The sequence below is a fragment of the Gossypium raimondii genome, chromosome 4, assembly GCF_025698545.1.
Source record: "Gossypium raimondii isolate GPD5lz chromosome 4, ASM2569854v1, whole genome shotgun sequence".
Classification (NCBI taxonomy): domain Eukaryota; kingdom Viridiplantae; phylum Streptophyta; class Magnoliopsida; order Malvales; family Malvaceae; genus Gossypium; species Gossypium raimondii.
The window spans coordinates 22,383,393-22,404,007 of NC_068568.1; the positions used below are offsets into that span (position 1 = coordinate 22,383,393).

General features: G+C 34.3%; 1 non-coding gene across 1 annotated transcript; it reads right to left on the reverse strand.

Annotated features, from left to right (window-relative positions):
- Positions 1-17,512: 17,512 nt before the first annotated feature.
- On the reverse strand, positions 17,513-17,618 carry LOC128040837 (small nucleolar RNA R71). The gene has a single exon (XR_008195643.1). It is a non-coding gene; the product is annotated as a small nucleolar RNA R71 (small nucleolar RNA).
- Positions 17,619-20,615: the final 2,997 nt, after the last annotated feature.

The window sequence follows — 20,615 nt, forward strand, 5'->3', positions numbered from 1 at the left end:
TAGGTTATTGAATGTTATGATGTTTAAATTTTTCTGATTGTACGGTAATGTTTCGTAACCTTAATCCAGCGACGGAGATGGGTTAAGGGTGTTACATTTTCGTCCCACTTTGTTTTATACTTTTTCTCTCTGTTTCACTCATAAATAAAATCACATCTCACCTTTTTCATTTTTTGTCTTTCTATATTCTCTTCAATGGCTTCTCAAAAGGCGTCTACTTTAGCCTCTGGCTCTCCACACACCTTTTCAATAAACTTGTTGAGAAGAAATACCATAAAAATATTTCCAAATGACCATTCTTTATGGAAAAATGATTCCCTTTTTAAGATGCTTCCTTCACGGGGTATACAGAGGTTGTTTCATTAATTGTCAAAAAGCACGGGTGGGGAATCTTCTGCCTCCATCTTGATGATGTCCTCCCAAAGGTGGTGAAAGAGTTTTATGCCCACATTACCTCTCCTGATAATGAATTTAAATACTTGCGTAGTGCACCAGTTCTAGTTGATAAGGATGCCATCAATGCTCAATATTGATTATCTGAAGGTCTTGACAAGTATGCTGAATTTGTGAAGACAATGTCCCGAGAGCGCCTAGCCCAGGTTCTTATTAATGTCTGTGTGGAGGGAACACAATAGTCCATCTTAAGAAATGACTGTTACACCATCGACAAAATCTCCTTGAATCCTCAATGCAAGATTTGGTACCATTTCTTAAAACCTCGTCTCATTCCTTCTACACATAACGCTATAATCTCTAAGGACCATTTATTGTTTCTCAAGTCCATAGTGGTGCGTCGAAAGATTAATGTTGGAAAAATCATATTTCGTGAGATTCATTATTATGCCCAATAGAATACTGGGACATTAAATTTCCCCTCACTAATTACTGCACTCTGGCAAAGAGTCAAGGTCCCCTTGTCACAAAATGAAGACCCCCTTTTGAACAAAAGGACTATTACAATCCAGATTACACTGAAATTGGCTGGCGAGGAATTTCCAAGGCAAACTAGCACACCTCCATCTTCTCCCCTTAGGACTAATTCTGTTGCCCCCTCGACTTCTCACATTGAGTTTGAGTAGCGAATGATTGAAGCTGTAGAAGGTCTGAAAAAACAATTGTGTATGTTGGAAAAACATTAGAAAATGCTTGTCACTGACTTTGGCAAAGCTCAAGAGGAAATGACCAACGTGAAATTGCCATTCGTAAATCCTTGCAAAAGAATTTCTTGCGCCCAATGCCACCATTTCCTATTTTTCCTAAGGAATTGCTATTGAATCTTGAAGTAGAAGATGAAGAACCTACTACTGCCCCCACACATAACCAAGACCCAGAGCAAGATAAAGCTAGGACATAATCTATCCACATTGAATCTGATTATGATGGAAGGGATACCACTTAGACTACCGTTCCTGTACCACAATCTAAGGCCTCTATGAGTGCCCAAGAACGTGAGGTTCACCAACTAATGAAATCACAAAGTTAGATACTGATGATTCCAGTGATGATGAGGAAGAGGTGCCCATCAACCAGCTTAAAAGAAAAAGATTTAAGATAGCTACTTGTAAAACTGTTCAAGTTGACAGTGATGACTAGGACAGGCCGCAACGTTACAAAAGAGCTGCATGAAAATCCACCCAACCCAAGTGAAGTAATTTCTTTCTCCTTGAAGCTTTGGTTTTTATATTTTCATGTTCCAATATTTTAATTTTTATCTATTTCATGCATTCATGTAGCTTTTATTCATTTTGTTTTGTCATGTTCATGCATTGAGGACAATGCATCTCTTCAGTTTAGGGGTGTGTTGTCCATATAGACTACATTATTAATTATTCATACAGTCTTTTTGCAATAACATTTAATTTCCATTTAACTGCTGGATTATGTGAGTATATGGTTATCAATGATGTTCACTTAGGATAATAAATCTTCTTTGTAAACTTACAAAATATGATAATAGTTGTTAGGCATATTTAGCATAGGACATTTGTTGAAAATGACTTTCTAAAAGTAGAATAATTGAAATATAAATGCAATTAGGCTATAGTAGCATTCTTTGAATAAAATTAGGATTTTTGACTTAATTTCAGTATAGTAATAGGGTATAATTTTTGTCATGATAATAATATGAATACTCTAATGTTTAAACCTATTGAGTAGGTCAGTAATATTTTGTATGCTCTATTATATTCTTGACTGGAAAAATGAGTTGAAATATAAGTTTTTGTCTAATATATATATGCACATATTCTAGGGAAACACCACTGAATCTTGAGGCTAAATTGCTAAGAAGGTAGTTGTTTGCTCCATCCATCTGTTTAGTTAAAAGCTTTTGTTTCATGAGTGATTTATATTTAATTTGTGACATGATATAATACATGGCAATCTAGTGTATGCGCCATTGAGGTTCTCAAGTATATAATCATATGACAATATGAATTCCTGAGGAAATTTTGTGTTGAAAATTGAATAATTGCCTAAAAAAACTGAGTTTAGGAGATAGATAACTTAAGTATATTTAGAGAGACTTGCTATAGTTTTAATTGTTGAGATATTTAGAAAATTTTACCTTGAGGAACCTATTTTCTGCACTGCAATTGCTAAATAGGTTTATAACAATTGTAAGCATTTTTTTCTTTGTTTCAATAGAAGATTGCTGAGAATAAAAGTACACAGTGTGCTACGATTTGGCAGTAAATTTGGTGACTAATTGTTCTAGCAATTCCTGCATTCATGTATATTCAAACATCATTTGCTTGACGATAAGCAATAATTCAGGTTTGGGGGTGTGATAACTCTTGAAAAAAAGTTATATTTAAGGCCTCTAGATGGAATTAGTTGTTTGAAATTAAGTGAATACAAATTCAATTTTAGGATAATTTTAGAACATTGCATAACAAAGCTTGGATTGCGCTACATTGACCATTATTTGTTACTTTTATCACTTGGGGAGCAAAGGTGTGGTTTTGTGTGAATACATGTGTAGGAAGAGCAAGAAGGTGAAGAAGGAAAATAAGGGAAGTGAAACATTGTCATGGCAATTAGCCAGGTTGATTGCCAATAGAATTGCCATGGCAATTCCAGGAAAATGACTCACCACTCTATCTATGTCACTTTCAGTCAGCTGGACGTATACTAGAAAAACCAACCTGAAAAAGGAATGAAAAATGTGTGCTGAGGTGGGATGGAACTACCTAATAAAAGAAGGAGTGAGAAGAAGAAAAAAAGGAAGGAGAATTTGTATGAGAAAGAGACTGGTGACAACAATCCTCTCTCTGTACAAAGAAAACATCCATTGGAGAATTTTAGAGAAAGAAAGGGGGGCAGCTACAGCGAGCAAAATACAGATGTGAAGAAGGGGCAGAGACATCTATCCTAGATTCGCGAACCATCAGAAGATAAAAGAGAAGCTGGAGTGTGGTGAGAAATCCTACAATTCTACCTTTAGATTTCCTGATTTTTGTGATTCAAACTTCATTAAATGTTGATGAAGGATTTAAATTCGGTGTTTATTTTTCCACCCATGAACTAAATCTTTTCTGGGTTGGAGTTATTTGGGTGGATGTTTACCATCTTTAATGTTCATGATTTGAAATTGCCTATATTACTATTTCATTCGATTTATGTCTATTTTAAATACTGGATCTAGAATCGTGTGATGCAAGCAAATATTCAACAGAATGCTTGTAGCACTCTAGACATAGATGTTGCAAATTGTGAAAAGAAGATCGTTCATTGTAGTTATTAATCCAGAGTTCTGTAGACATACAGTAACTTAGATTTATAGCTTAAATCTAGCTATCGAAAGAGGTAGGCTACAATAGTAATTCTCTGAGCAGTTGATTGGACAATATTTTGCCATGACATTATTTTGATGTGAGCATTTCACTTGAAAAATTCTAGCCTTGTTCATTCAACAACAGAATTACTCTTGCTTTTCTCTATAATTTGCCATTACATTTTATTTGCCATATCAATTTTTTGTTTTTAGCATCAAAATAACATTCATTCATTATTCCAACTTCTTATTCAGTTTAAAAGTATTTCTTGCTATTTGGTATAGTTAATAGGATTATTATAACTTAATCAGTTTCTTATCAATTTCTGATATCGGTGGAGACGATACTTACTTATCACTTTATTACTTGAATGACGTGTACACTTGCACAATTGCAATATTTATTTACATGCAATGATAGCCTGACTCTAAATTACAACATCATTCCTAGCCATATATTCCTTTAACAAAACTTCAATAGAAGTGGGAGATGATGCTTGACCATATTTGGTATTTTGCCTCGGCATAGGTGGAACATAACCAGGCGGTGCGTTGTTGACATTTTGTCCTATAGCATTGTTCAAAATTTCATGTACCTTGATTACCCCAACTAAAAGTCGGATGCTGCTTCCACCCTGGATTGTACATGTTTGAATATGGATTGCTATTTTGATTAGAATTTCCCATGTAGTATACTGACTCTTGGTTTGATGGGCATTTGTCAAACACATGATTTCCCCGCAATAAGCACATGACAACTCTACTGATTTCATCTCATGGACTACATTTGGATTTTCATAGTTTTAATCATATTAGCTAGAGAAGATACCTGGTCCATTAACGAAGTGATTGTATCAAGCTTAATGGTACCAGCAGCTCTCTTACTCGTCCTAACTCTCATGGTCTGATACTGATAATCGTTGTCGGCAATCTTTTCCAAGATCTCATATTCTTCATTATAAGTTTTATCCAACAAAGTACCATTGGTAAATGCATCCACTACCATCCTTGTGTGTGCATTCAACTCGTTGTAAAACATCTCCATTTGAGTTCAGTGCTGAAATCCATGCATAGGACATTTCTGAATTAAGTCTTTAAATCGTTCCCAAGCTTCATATAGTAGGCGGGTTATACCGTAGCAAGAATCTCTAGCAAAGATCATTCTATGATGCTACTGTTCTCAATGCCAAAGTATTCAACCATGCTCTCGCACGATCTCTTAGTGAAAATGGAAATAAATTTAGCCTCAATGCGTCTTTAGGAAGACCCTACTATTTGAATGAATCACAAAAATCTAGAAAGAGTCTTAAATGTAATATCGGATCTTGAGTGGGTAATCCACCAAATTGTCCTATTGTTTGGAACATCTGGAGCATTATCAGTTTCAACTCGAATTGTTGAGCTTGTATGGTTGGTCTACCTATCCCAGCATTCAAATCATCCAATAGTAAGATGACATTCTCTATAATTGGCCCATCTCGATCATTCAGATTACCATGAATATCATTCTTGTTTCCAGACATTTTTCTCAATTCTTTTCTCTTTCTTTGTAAGGTTTTGTCAATCTCTGGATCATAAAGGTATTCTGTGTTAGCAAGAATGCCTTTACTCATGCACGGATGGCAAGCCTGTAAAAAGTAAATAGACTAAGTTAAATAAATCTACTAAGTAAAATAACTAAACCAAATTTCACCAAATTGCAGTCCCCGGCAATGGCGCCAAAAACTTGTCACATGTAAAATGATATGTGATTCTGTGCAAGTATACACATTGGTTCAAGTAATAAAGTGATGAGTGAGTATCGTTCCCATAAGGAGGCACAAAAGTGGTCAAGTTATTATAATCTGGTTAATGATATGGCAAAACTGATGAATAAGATGTTATGGCAAAAGTTAAAGCAAAAATGTAATGGCACTAACAAGAGTGATTATCCAAATAGAATTTAAAAATAGAAATAAACAACTAAATAAGTTATGACAATGATACTATGACAATGAATAGGATAGAGTTATGTTGATTCGAACGGTCAGGATTACCCAGAATCGACCCTTACTGTCAATAATGCCTTGGCAAAATTATATCTACTTTACTACATAGATGAGTTCTAAAATGGCCTGCCTCTTGCAAGGGAAAAACCTCAAGTTACCTTGCCCGTGTCAATAGGCTTTTTAGGTATCTTGCATGGGTTCCTTCTATATAATCGTGAAGCTATGTCTAGAGTCAACTATAAGTTTCTATTGAGTAATTGCTCATTTCATTTAATTTAATCCAACCATCCCAACCCTTTCGAAATTAGAATCAGTTTATAGCATGCAAACAACCTTCTGTGTTTAGAGATTGTTGCATTTTAATTAAGAAATAAGAACAATCAAATGAAACAGTAAAGTAAATTAGATATATACAACCTTCATAAAAACAGTTAAGGTTTCATCGAAAGTAATCCCAACCCTATGAGATTTACCTCATGGGCTGAGAAATAAAATTCCAAACAAAAATATTATATGACATTGCGTTCACCTACTTCAATTCAATCTTTCAAGGGAACACTAATGGAAATAACAAAAGAACTTTGGGAAGCAGCTTTCACTTGCCCAGTCAACACTTTGACAACACAGCGTCCTATGATGGCTAAGAAGGACTGCCTTCGACTTCTTGTCCTTTACGCAGCCGGACCCTTATTCACGCCCAAGGATCTTTGTCACTTTTCCCCCCGTTTATGAGGTCCCCTTCATTGGCTTTTATAGATGGATTAGGATGGGGTCGAGTAACAGCTCGTGATTATGTTCTCCTCTTTTAAGGGGGATTTATCTGGTAGAAGTTTGAATTTGAATTTGAACTGGGACTGATGCACGAAAAATGTTAACTTGGTCATCCCGATATTGCCACAGCATTTGTGCTGGCAAATTGTCTACACTTTACCCTCACAAAACTTCACTCATTTATTTCCTCGTTCCAAAACCTATTCCTGCCATACCAACACACAAAAACTCCACCACAAGCAATTAAAAGCACCTAATTCCAACACAGTCCAAATGCTAATACAATATTAAAAATGCTAATTAAAATGTCCTAAAAATGCAACAAAATGTACTTAAGTACAAGCAATTAGCTAGGTCTAAAGACATAAAATATAACTCTTTTCAAGAGTTATCAATTATCTCACTTCAGTAATCATAACCAACTGTTGTTTTGGATTTTCTGGTTCAACAAACTAATAAATACCAAATTTGGATATTCTGATCTTCCATTGCAATACTGAGCCAACAAGAACTACTTAGCTCTCGACCTCACAGTCTAGACCGGTTTAGGTTTCAGGTGTTCACTGATAAGTCATACCAAATTTGGGTTAATTACCACCACAATGACTTACTAGGGTTGTCAGGCTTAGGATTTAGGTTCTTCCTTTCCTGAATAGTTGATCCGCTAAGAGAACTCTACAAAATATTTAATTAATCATACCTCCACTCGCTAATCCCCCACATGAGAATTAGTTTGTCATGGATATTATAAAACCCAATACCCGGCTCGGTCGCCGAGATCGAGTTCTAATATGCTACACCACCACATCGATTTCATCATAATCATCACATTTAGTATACAAACATCTTTAATTTCTTTTGTTACTATAGCAATCATGAAAATATAAAATGTTTAACCATGCTAACATATGATAAACAAACATAAAATGGACATACATCGAGCATTGGGATCATTTAGTAAATTTTCCCAAAAATGTGTAAGTATCGATACTAAATGAGTGGTATCGATATTTTCATTAAGTGATATCGATACCACATGAAAAATTGATACCAAACTTGCATTCTGTTTCTTACCAAAATTCCCAAACATCAAAAACTATTGGTACCTTTCGCAAGGTATCAATAAATTTACCTCGAGTATCCATACTCGAGCCAAGGTATCGATACCAATTCTATATTCTATTTTACTACACTTTCAAAATTACAGAGGTATCATTTTAAAAACCCTATGATCGATACCTCTGCTCCAAACTACCAAATTTCAACATATATCATCAATTAGATCATTTAAACTCATCCCTAAATAACATGTTTTATTCATCTAGATAAATAAGCTTCAAAATATCCAAACAATAGACCAAATATCATATTCAAATCCACATGCTTCCAAATGTAAATAACATGCAAATAGCCCCAAAATGGCTTAACAAAACCGATATAAAGTCCACCATATTCCCTTAAAGTCCCATATTAAATTAAACCAATTACACCTACGAAAACAAGTCATTATTCAAAAATTAATATATCGTATTCATGGCATCTCTAATTCTATATCAAAATTCCCATGTTTCATTAGGTTTCAAGCATTTTCTTACTTATTGATTACAAGACTATTCAGGTATATATAATATCACACATATTAGATACATTTAATGATAGTTTGACTCTGGAGATTATGAAACATAAAGTGCACTCTATCACCACTCATCGAATACACAGATCTCTAACACACCACATAGACTCATAGCATAGAACATATCCCATAAGTGAAGCATATAGCTAGCACTCTCTAACACACCAAACACACATATCCCATTGAATGAAGCTTAGCTCACATTTTCTTATCTCTCTGAAAATTATCCCGGGCCTTAATGCCCCAAATATCACATCAAAAATGTGAGTACTCACAATCCTATGGCATGCCAGCTATATCCAATGGTCTCAAGGTTCACAAGGCCAAAATATCCACCTATCAACACATTTACATACCGATTTCCGTACATGTTCATTCTATATACATATCATTAGCACATGATAACCACTGTCACATATTATGAAAGCATACACACATATCTACTGCCACATGGCATGAATTACATACCCAGATATTCGCTTTCATAATAATCATCACAAACTTACAACACATATCGTAGTATCTCATACATGTTCATATTTTCACAATTGCACAAACACACATTTATCACATTATATAATAGGTGTGACAACACTTACACTTGGAATTTAGAGTAGGGTTAAGGCTACATCTAAATTCTCAATTACACAATGAATCATCTACGAGCAGTGATTCTAAAACACACACCAAAGATGCACTTTCGCTGAAAAGCCGAAAGCTCAGACAAGCTTTTCTTTCCTTTTGTCTCTACTCATTGAAGGTTCTATTGACTCCGACACTTCAACATGACAAACCACACAGACACATAATCAACAATTAGTTATCAACTCACCTTAAACAATAAAAAACAATAGTCTAGGCTACGTTCTCTTTTAACCGAAGCCTTCGACATAGAAAAATTTAAATTCGAATATCTCAACCAACACTTAATCTTTTCACATGAAACGAATACCATTCACCTACACATTTATCTATGACTAATTCCCAACTTTAAAACTACACGAAACTACACATTTTAATGTATTGAAAATTTTCAACAAGTTTTAGCCATTATGACGAAAATTCATTAAAACTTGAGAAATTCTTAGCGAAACTTCAATAGAGCTTTAAAAATCTTCTAATCATGTTAAAAAAAAGTTAAAAAACACTTTGAAACCACATTTTAATCGACAATCCCAAAATTCGCCATTTTGGCTTTTATTTAAAACAAGCGATTTAATGACTAAAAACTTGATTTTAAAAACTAAATAACATTTAAATTTAATATAAAGATGAATGGTTACCTTAGTTGGATGAAAAATAGACTCTTTTTGAAAACCTTAGAAATCCACACGCGAAGAAGATGATAAAATCTATGTAGTTTTTGAGTGTTTTCTTGAATATTTATGAAGGTAATTGACTTGGGGAATGATAGAAATTAAAAGATTGAAGATTTAACAAATAAAATTAGATGAGGGATTTGGGAGAGCAAAGGGACGGCAACATACACGATGAAGAAGAAAAATAATGTGAAAATAAACTAGGACTGAAGGTTTATCAGGTCGAATTATAAATTTGGTTTAATTAAACACTCTAAGTTTTAAATCTTTTACAATTCAATCCTATTTTCAAAATTAAAGGTATTTAAAACTCATTTTTTAGAAATTGATTTAATTTCATAATAGTCCTTGTCGAAAACATTATCGATTACCAACCTTACAAATTTTCGAGCGCATATAAGATAAAATTCCTAAAATAAACTTGAAACTTCTAGGCCCTATTTTGGGGTGTGACAGATCTCATAAAGAATAGAAACTTGATAGAAAGAATAGACATGAAGAATAATTGAAGAGTATAAAGTTCAGAAGAAGCCAAATGTGTATTAGAATTAAACGCAGAACCCTCACAGAGTTTGATTGTGTTTCACAAATTTGATTTCTCCCACAGAAGCAAATAAAAAAATTTGAAATAAAACCTAAGCCTAAGAAAAGTGAAAAACTAAAGACTAAATCTAAGAAGAAAATTATACAATATGAAAGTTGTCTATAACAAGTGCTAAATGAGCCTATTTATAGACTTTAGAGTGGTTGTCGTCCTTAACCCTAGGTCAACTGTCTCCCTCGTGCTTAATATTTGATTGTGCGAACAAAAATGCCCCTGGGTCGTAATTATTTCCCGTACAGGGGTGATGTTGCGACACATCAGGTCTTGTGTAGCGACATCGAAGGCAGTATGCTCATTTCAGGGTATCTTCAGGGGTGTGTCACGACATCCTCAAATTGTGTCGCGACACTAAAGGCAGTTTTTGAATTCTTCAATTTTGCTCCCAATGTTGCAACATAGAGACTAGTATCGAGTTAACATGTCTTCTAGTGGTCTCCTCCACACTTAGGCTTAATTTGGCCCCTAACGTCAATAAAAGACTCAAATTACACAATTTATTGAGTTTAAATAAACTTACGAAAACATAATTAAAACTTGTATAAAATGCTTATGTTCAAGCTCCTAAAGTGTGAAAACTAGTTTAATCTGCTACACCTAATTACGACAGATCAAACTCCCTCACACTTAAGTCATTGCTTGTCCTCAAGTAAAGCAAACAAAAACAACGAATGAAAAGACGACCCTTGAACAAGTATGGTACAAATGTTAGCCTTGGAGCACATAAATAAGTAATTCATATTCACACATAATCTTGGCATGATATATAGCTGACTTACCACTTACGATAACAAACACCTAAGTTCAGTATATTACAAAGTAATACATTAATGGTCTTAAATGTAGGAATCCATCAATAAATTATAAAAGTAATTTGATTATCCTAGCAGAATAAAAACAATCATAAATGATATTATTTAGTATGATTTCATATTGTGAATAAGTCTACCTAGATCACATAGGGCTTTTCGGCTTGTAACGTTCTAAGGCTTAGGACAAGTATGGATTTCAACAATAGTAAACATCAAATAGTTTGAAGCACGAAAATAGTTTGGCATATCATATTGTCCCCTATTCTCCCATTTAGTGACCCTTTCTTGCTTATCGCCTTATTTCTCATTCTTTTACCATCATTATCTTTGGCATTGTCGTTTAGGCCAAATAAGTGAGAAACGCATATCAAAACTCCATAAATATGGATTTTTGCATTTTTTCAACAAATTGATATATATGAGTCTTTTTTGTTGGGTAAAATGACTAAAACTCCTTTTAATAGTAAAAGTGAATGAGCTAGTGATTTATTGGGCTTAATACATAGTGATGTATGTGGACCAATGAACACACAAGCCAGGGGAGACTTTCAACAGTTCAATACTTTCACTGATGGCATTAGTCGATATGTGTAAGGACCTGATAGGCAGGGGAGTCGAAAAACATATTTTCAGGACTCCGTTCCTATGAACCGGACCTGTAAATATTTTTAGTAAATATTTACGGAGTTATATGAGAGACGAATTAAATTTTTGATAGGGACTAAATCGCGTAAGAGTTAAAAGTTGAATTATAGACTGAAATAAACTAAAAGGGACTAAAGTAGCAATTATACCTTTGTTTTTTTAAAGTGGACGGTTATGGTTAAAATCATTAATGTTATGTTATTAAATATATATGTTATATAAATTAAGTTAACTTTAATATATAATGATAGTGATAATAAATAATAGTAATAAACAACAAAACCATCACATGCAAACATTAAAAAGAAAAAAAAGAAAAGAAAGAAAGAAATAGCAAGGGAGATGCACGACTAAGGAACCTAAGGGTTCAAATCCAACTTTGGTTAGTGCAATTCAGTCATTTTCTCGTAATTTTTATGTTTTTGGAATCCTGATACCTAGGGCTACCCGACCCATGTTGCAATTTTTAATAATTTTCAAGATTGAGGATGTTACCATTGTTAATTAGATAGAGCTTTAAGGGTTAAATTGATAGATTTTTAAGTTAGAAGTGCAAAAGGACTATATTGTAGAATTAATTTTTGATTTTGAGCAATAGGGACTAAATTCTAAAAAAAGTAAAAATTAAGGGGTAGAATTGAAAATAGGGAGCTAAATTTACCTTAGTGTAAAATTAGTATAAAAATTTGAGGTTAAATATGAATATTAAAATTTATCTCGATTTAGGGACTAAATTGAGGATTAAGCAAAATATGGTGGAAATTTTGAATTTTAATGAAATTAAGTTGTCTATTATTAATTAATTGTAATTATTTTATTCCGTAGCAAATTTTGTTACAGAATCTTCGAGTAAGAAGGGGAAAGACAAGGTCGACGTCAAAGAGCTTGGAATATACAATTTGTGTTTCTATAATCTGAACTAAGTTATAAATTGTTGCATATTGAATTGTTGTGTATGGTAAGTATTGAGGTGAGAACTTTTGTACTTTGGGCTGAATTGATTCCATAATTGATTTAAGTGGAAAAATTTTGTATATCATGAAATGTGTTGCTTATTTGAATAATGAATTGAATATATGTTTATATGTGATAATGTATATATATGAGATTTGGACATTAGATGTATAGAAAAGTGAAATGGAACCCTATTAACTATTTTAGCTAAGTCGGATATAGACGGCATGCCATAGGATAGGAAGAGTTCAGGCATTTCTTCAACCTTGAGTCGATGAAGCACTGGGTGCAAATTTGCTTCGGTTTAATGGATGAGACACTGGGTGTCAACTTCTATAGTGTTGGGCGCAGTTACTACTTTGGATTTATCCGATGAGCCACTAGGTGCCAAATTGGTATGTTGGTTGGATCCATGTATCCGTCTGAATCTGAGTCTTGTTAATAGGGAAATTAAATAATAAATTTATGTGTTTGATATTGAGATGGAAAAGATGAGAAAGGAAGATGAGATGAGAAATGAAATATGAAAAGATGAAAGGAGATGTGAATTTTGAAATGAATTTAAGTATTGATCAAAGAGATGAATCATGCCATTGCATGAGTTGAAATATTCAACTGTCATTGACATGTACTAAAACATGTGGAATGCAGTGGATATGAATAAAGAATGAGCAAATTTATATTATTTATTTGAAACATATGTTCATAACGTTATTTGTTGCATTGTTACATTTTCATTACTTATATCAAGTCTAAATTGTTCCGATTATAGAAATATCACTGAGTTTTACTTAGAGTACAGTTTTATTTTCTGTGCGCATGTTAGGTACTTTTCTATTTGTCGCAGACTCAGCATCCAACAATGATCCCATACTCAAGTGTGGTGATGTTTATTTTTGTAATAGCATGTACGTAGTAGGTCTTTTGGTCAATGTTGTTGATATGTGGTTATATTTTCGAATTCAAGTGCAATGATGGTCACTTGAAAAATATGATTGTGGTTGAAGCTATGTTTTGGTATGTTGCCTAGTTTAATATTCGATATGTCTTTTAACTTAAATCTTGATAGGCCAAGTAGTTAAAAGTTAGTTCAATATTGGCAAATTGGGTATGAATGAAAGTCTTGAAGTGTTGAAGTCTTGTTGATATGTTTTAATATATAAAATGTGGTACCAATGAGGATACATTCGTAGGGCACTTACGATGGTTGTTTTGGTATGATTTGAGAATATTTAATGGTGTTTTGAATAGGTTAAATGGCTTGAAATTGAGTTTCTTAGTTTCCAAGTAGGATTTGGTAAAATTGAGTTTCAAGGTACATTTAGGTGCACACAGCCTGAGACACGGTCTGTCACACGGCTGTGTGTCATGCATGGGCAACACACACGAGTGTGTGCCATGAATGTTTTGTAAAACTATACAAGTGTAGTTCCCACACGGGCTAACACACGGCTGACGACACGACCGTGCAACCCAAGTCAGTGAGTTACACGGGCTAGGACACGAATGTGTGTCCCAGCTTCAAAAGTCACACAGTCTGGAATGTTTCACATGGCCTAGCCCCATGGCCGCGTGTCCCCTATTTCTAGGTATTTTTGAGATTGCCCTAAAAATTTCAAAATTCTTTCAAATTAGTCCCTATTTTTTCATAGGCTATTTTTAGGGATTTGTAGATCTGTATTAAGGCTTGTAAGAGTATTTTTACTCAGATTTGGAGTGAATTAGCAAACCTGAATTAGGTGAAGTAGGTCATTCTACTAATATCATCAAAGGTGGTAGTAGTAGTAGTCAGATTATGGTTCAATACTCTGATGCTAATAATTGGAATAGTTTTGTTATGTATCCAACTTCTAGCTTTCAAAAGGGAATAAATAATTATGAGAGTGTAAACAGTGGAAGACAAATTTTAGAATTGCATACCATGGTTCGTTATTCGATTATTTAAGATTTTAGTATGGAAGTATTAGATTGTCATGATTTGCTCCCTGTATGTTGTGATGTAAATAGCTAGCTTGAAATTTTTATTTATGATGTGATTAAATATTTTGATTTGTCAGTAATTCCCGTAACCCTAATATGACGATTGTGAGGGGTTAGGGGTATTATAATATGGGTATATTTATCTTATGCGCCATAAATATGAAGCCCTTGAAAATTTGGAGGAATTTAAAAATGACGTACAAAACTAAGACACTTCAATCAGATCGAGAAGGAGAATTCTTAAGCTTACAAGTTGATGAGCTTTTCAAGGAATGTGGGATTGTCTCACAACTTACACCTCCTGGTACTCCATAATGGAATGGGGTTTCTGAAAGGAGAAATCAAACACTGTTAGACATGTTTCGATCAATGATAAGTCATGTTGATCTTTCTACTTCTTTTTAGGGACATGCACTTGAAACAACTGCCTTCACACTAAATTATATTCCATCTAAATCAGTTCAAAAGACACTATATGAGATGTGGACTAGGAAGCATCCTAGTATGTCTTTTATAAAGATTTAGGGATGTGAAGCTCATGTTAAACGTCAGATGCCTACAAAGCTCGAACCCATATCTCAAAAGTGTATCTTTATGGGATATCCTAAGGAAACTAATGAATATTATTTCTTCAATCCTATAGAGAACAAAGTGTTTTCTGCTCAAACAGGAGTCTTTCTTGAGAGAGAATTTGTCTCTAGAAAAGGAAATGGTATAAAAATTCAACTCCAAGAAATTTTAGAACAACAGTAGATTAATGAATTAGAGATTGAACAATAATAGGTTCTACAAGTAGTTGCGAAACAATCAACTACTCTTGAAACACAACTACTGCGCAAATATTTAAGAGAAAAACAAGTACTTGAGAGATATGGATTTATCATTACAACATGATTTGCGTTAATTCAGTGTAGCAGATTAAACTAGTTTCTGCACTTAAGGAGCTTGAATAAAACATTTTCATTATATTTTAGTTAAGTGTCTTTATTTTTACTTATATCTAATAAAATGTCTAAATTGAGTCTTTTATTAACCTTAACAGCTGAATGAGGCCTAAGTGAGAGCTAACGTACTTCGTGAGTGTACAGGAGACCATTAGAAGACATTTTAGGTCAATACTGGATGTTATGTCCAAACACGAGAGGTTTGATGTCACAACATAGAAATCAGAATGGATAAAGTATAAAATTGCCTCCGATGTCACGACACTGACTAAGGGTGTTTCGACATACCCTTGAAGACATCCCATGGAGGAGCATACTGACATCTATGTCGTGAAACAGGTCATGTTGTGTCGTGACATCGACTCTAGGATAGAAAATAAATATGAAGCAAGAGTGTTTTGGTCTGCACAATCGAACTTCAAGATTGGGAACATCAATTGACCTAGGGTTAAGGACAACAGCCACTTGAAGGCTATAAATAGGCTTCTTTGGCACATGTTATGTATACCATTCCATTAACCTAGATTCTCTCTTTAGATTTAGTTTTGTTTTCTTTCTTGATTTGGTTTTTCATAGTTTAGTTTATTTTTTCTTTGTTTTCCTTCAAGAGATCTGATTTGTAAAGACTATAAACTTCTAGGGATTCATATCATTATTTATATAAATTAGCTTTTCTTAAAATCTACACTTCAATTCATTCAGCTTGTTTTATTCTTCCATCTATTCCATATTAATTATGAAAGTCATAATGAACTAATCCTTCTATGGGGGATTAGCGAGTTGAGGCATGACCTATTAACCCCAGGAAGTCATCAAGGTGGGAATTAACCCAAAATTGGTATTGCCTATCTGTGAACACTTTCACCCCAAGCCAGTTTGGACTATGAGATCGAAACGTAAGTAGTCGTTACTGACTTGTTATGTTAGTGGAAGATCGGAAGATCCTGTTAGTATAGCGACTAGTTGTTTGATAAGGAACCTAAAATGATAGCTGATTAGGACTGCTAAAGCAAGCTAATCACCCATCATTAGATTTAAGTCCTTCTACTTTTCCTATCTCATGAAATTTAGTTTTCTTTTATGTTACTTTGTTTTTGTTATTAGTACTATAAAAATCCAAAAAATTCTTACTTACATTGTCATATTATAACTTGATTAAAGTATTAATTACATATTTTAGTGTGTCGATTAAAAGTGATCTAGCCTTTGCCTTCCTTGGGTACGATCCTCGGAGTACTCACGCACTCCGTTGTAAAATGATATTACAACTAGACCCGTATACTTGTTGATACTGCCTTGTAATTTTATATTTTAATGCACTTTTCACACTCTGAACGTTAATACGTCCGAAGGTAGTCAAGTTGATGGCGTTACTGCTGGGGAGGCAACGTCATTAGTTTTATTTTAATCTTTACATTTAGAATGAAAAAATAAGAAGTTTTGAAGTTGAAGATACAACTTTATTTTATTTCTACTGACCTTCTCTTTTTGAGTTTAGTGTATGACTCGTAGTAAAGGCACACCTAATGTAGCAACAATAGATTCAGAGAGAATAATCCGAAGAAATCACAGACAACAACAACAGTATATGCAAGAACAACCACCACCAGCTGCAGTAAACCTACCATGCGAAAACCCACTGTTTGGCAACATTGAAGATAACATTCTAGGAAACCCATCAGCACCACAATTACCCGAGAACGTATATATGGCGTAGAACCAAAGATCCTTCAGGGATTAGGCTTTACCAAGTCTGGATATGGTATAGGAGAGTATAGCAAGGTCGGCGATTACAACTAATAATTTTGAGATCAAACTGGCCATGATTCAAATGAACTAGAAGAATTTGCAGTTTTAGGGGCATAATGACAGAGGACCCTAATCAACATTTAAAATGGTTTCTCCAACTCTGTGATGCCTTCAAATACAACAGGGTTACTTGTGACGCCATTCATCTTCAGTTGTTCCCCTTCTCTTTTATTGATTATGCCTTTTCATGGTTTGACTCGCAGGCATTAGGTTCATCACGACATAGGATGAACCCGCTGGAAAGTTCTTACAAAAGTTTTTCCCAATCAGTAAAATAATTCAACTGAGAAAAGAGATTTTTGTCTTTAGGCAGATGGAGAGAGAGAGTTTCTATGAGGCATGGCAACATTTTACAATGCTGGTTCAAAAATGCCCATACCACAAATTTCCTAACTAGATGTGCCTGCATGTATTCTACAACTGATTTAATGTAAAAGCTTGACTTAGATTAGATAGAGTAGCAGGAGGAGCCCCTATGAACAGAACATACAAGGAAACGTACGAAATTATTGAAAATATGGCATTAAACTCCTGCTAGTGGCCTCTCGAACGATTTACATATGGCCAAAAACTCGCTACAGTTAAAGTTATCCAAGAGGATGACAAGTATCAACAATTAGTGGATAGACTCAACCGTATCGAATTTGCTTCTACATCATCTATGCATGAAGGAGACAAACCGCTCTTCCACTATCTCAAAAACCTTGCTGAGGATGTAAATTACATTGGGAATAGGGGTGGAAACCCTTATTCAAATATGTATAATCCTGGTTGGTGAGATGACCCAAATCTGAGATGGGGAGGAAACAAAAGAGGAGGTAATAGTTCAAATCAAGTTAGAAATACTAATTACCAACCTCCTTACCTACAGAAACCCTAGGATAGGGCCAACCTAAGTGACCATACTATATGTGGTCAATGTCTAGATAGAATCGAATGGGAGATGCAGTCCATGAGAACGGGTGTCAAGCAGCTGCAGTCTGAGTGCACCAACTTAACCAAAACATTGACAAAGCTTGAGGATAAGATGAACCAATTGATGAGTATGATGGGCAACATCAAAAGACAAATTGGACGGGTATTCCCAACAACACAGAGGATAACCCGTGGATAGAATGTAAAGAGCATGTGAAAGCCATAGTGCTTCAATCGGGCAAAGTACTAAGTAACCTAAAAATCATACTATGGAAGTATGTGCGGAAAATATTGATGATCCTCAAGATAAATCTCTCGTGTTGGAAAATGAATTTGAATTAGAGGAGAAAATTGCACCATTGGCTGAGACAGAAAAGTAAACACCTATAGACGCCACAATCACAAAGATCCCATTCTTTTTTAGACTTGAAGAAAAACAAACGCGGGATGAGAATGAATTTGTAAGCTTTCTAAACCTTTTTAAGAAAATAAATGTTAACCTACCTTTAATTGAATTGATTTAGAAAGTCCCAAAGTACGCTAAGTTTTTAAAGGAGATGATGTCTAGGCGTAAGAAAATTAAGGTAAGAGAACAAACTAGTCTAAGTGCTTCTTATAGTGTGATTATTTCAAGACAGAACCCTCGAAAACTAAAAGACCTGGGGAATTTTACTATTCTGATAAAGATAAGGAGCATTCATTTTAATAGAGCTTTATGTGATTTAGGAGCTAGTATTAATTTAATGCCCTTATCAATTTTTGAAAAACTCAAGTTAGGGGATCTTAAAATAGCTGAAATAAGGTTACAATTGGTTGACAAATCTTCGGTACATCCAAAGGGAGTACTAGAAGATGTGCTAGTCAAGGTGCAAAGTTTTTTTATTCTCGCTGATTTTGTAGTGCTTGATTTTGAGGAAAATCGTGAGATACCGATCTAACTAGGAAAACCTTTCTTGGCTACTTCTAGATCCAGCATTTATTTAGAGAAAAATGAATTAACTATGAGAATCAATAAGGAGATTGAAACTTTTAAATGTTGCCACCAACCGAGAGAGGAAGATAGGAGGAAATTAAGGGAGCATTGCAAAAATTTATTTGTTGCTAACATTCACAAGCCAAGGGAAATGCTTCTTTTTGTGAATGTAGAAAGAATAAACAGGTTCAAAGAATGAGACAAGCAGGAAAAGTTGGAATGGCATGATGGATGAAAGACTAATACTAATAGAATAACGAGATCGGCCACGGGTGAATTGACAATACTACTAGATGAATTTGGTAGTATATCTTATAATACAAGAATTGTTGCATGATATTTGTAAATTATTGTATATTTAACTAATCACCTAGTTTAGATTTTAAATTTTATTTTATGTAGGTTCATCTCTAAACTGAAACATCCTTAAAGTTGGAGTTTTGAATCGAAATAGAGTCAGTTCACAACATCGCCCCAACTAGTCACGACATAGCATATAGTTTCGTTTAGACCTCCAAACTGATGGACGTATTGCGATACAGAACCCCTGTATCACGACATCTGTATACTGCTAGGGATGTCGCGACACAGAACCCCTGTGTCGAGACATCGCTGTAATTTTCTGCAGGGTCGACTCGACCAAATTGCACAACCTAATGGTTAACCCTTAATTTACTTGGCTTTAACACTTTAAAACACCTATTTTGTAACCTAAAAACACCTTAACTCTTTTACTAAACCTAAAGTAACATATTTTACATTCATATTTTGAAAACACCCTCTCAAAACCTTAAACCCTAAACCCCTAATCTCTCAAATAATTTTTTCTTCTTCAACAAACTCTTCAATCATCATTAGAGAAATAAGGAACTGGAATACCGTGTGAAAGAAAGGAATCCAAAAGTCCTCCAAGCATATAACTAAGGTTAAAGTTTCCTACATTCAATTTTTTTACTGTTTCATTGAATCTTTTTTTCGTTACTGAAATATCATGCCTCCTAGGAACATTAGGCGAACTACGGAAATGGAGCCATCGATGGGTCAAAATCCCTCTTCTTTCTCAAATATGAATGTTGAAAAATATTTCAATGAATTTCAAGGAAAAACATTCATTCAAGAGAGGGGCTTTGATCCATTTATGATTGTGTGTAAAGAAATATGGCCTTTAGTTAGATATCATAGGTGGGAACGTTTTTGGATGATCCCTAAAGACAGTGACGTGGTCGCTATTGTTTAGGAATTTTACGCATCTTTAAGGCACCATACGACTAGAAATAGTGAAGGTCATATGTGGGAATTAGTACTTGTGCGAGGGAAAGAAATGAGAGTAACCCCTTGAATTATTTATAACTTTTATAATGCTCCATACTATGAAAATGATTTTATTGACGAAACTGATTTAGGTTATTTTCAATGCATAGATATGGATGATATTATAAACTTTTTAACTCAAGAAAGGGATGAATGGAAATATCATTCAGCTACCAATGTTCTCG